Raw genomic sequence first — 260 nt, forward strand, 5'->3', positions numbered from 1 at the left:
CACAAGCGAGATACACGCGCTTTCTTTCATAATTTCTGCGATAGCCCACGACTCGAAAAAATAAAAATGGTATTTTGCACGGCCACTGGGTTTTACGTGATATTCTATATTTTTCCCGGAAAAACGTATCATTTTTTTATTTTTAAAATTTTTATAAATTTCTTAAAAAAAAAATGAAATTTAAGTTACTCCCTGAAATCGGAAAAACCAGCAGATTACAAAATATTTTAAAAAATTATAATGTAAAACCACAATTACCG

The sequence above is a fragment of the Penaeus monodon genome, chromosome 21, assembly GCF_015228065.2.
Source record: "Penaeus monodon isolate SGIC_2016 chromosome 21, NSTDA_Pmon_1, whole genome shotgun sequence".
Taxonomy (NCBI): domain Eukaryota; kingdom Metazoa; phylum Arthropoda; class Malacostraca; order Decapoda; family Penaeidae; genus Penaeus; species Penaeus monodon.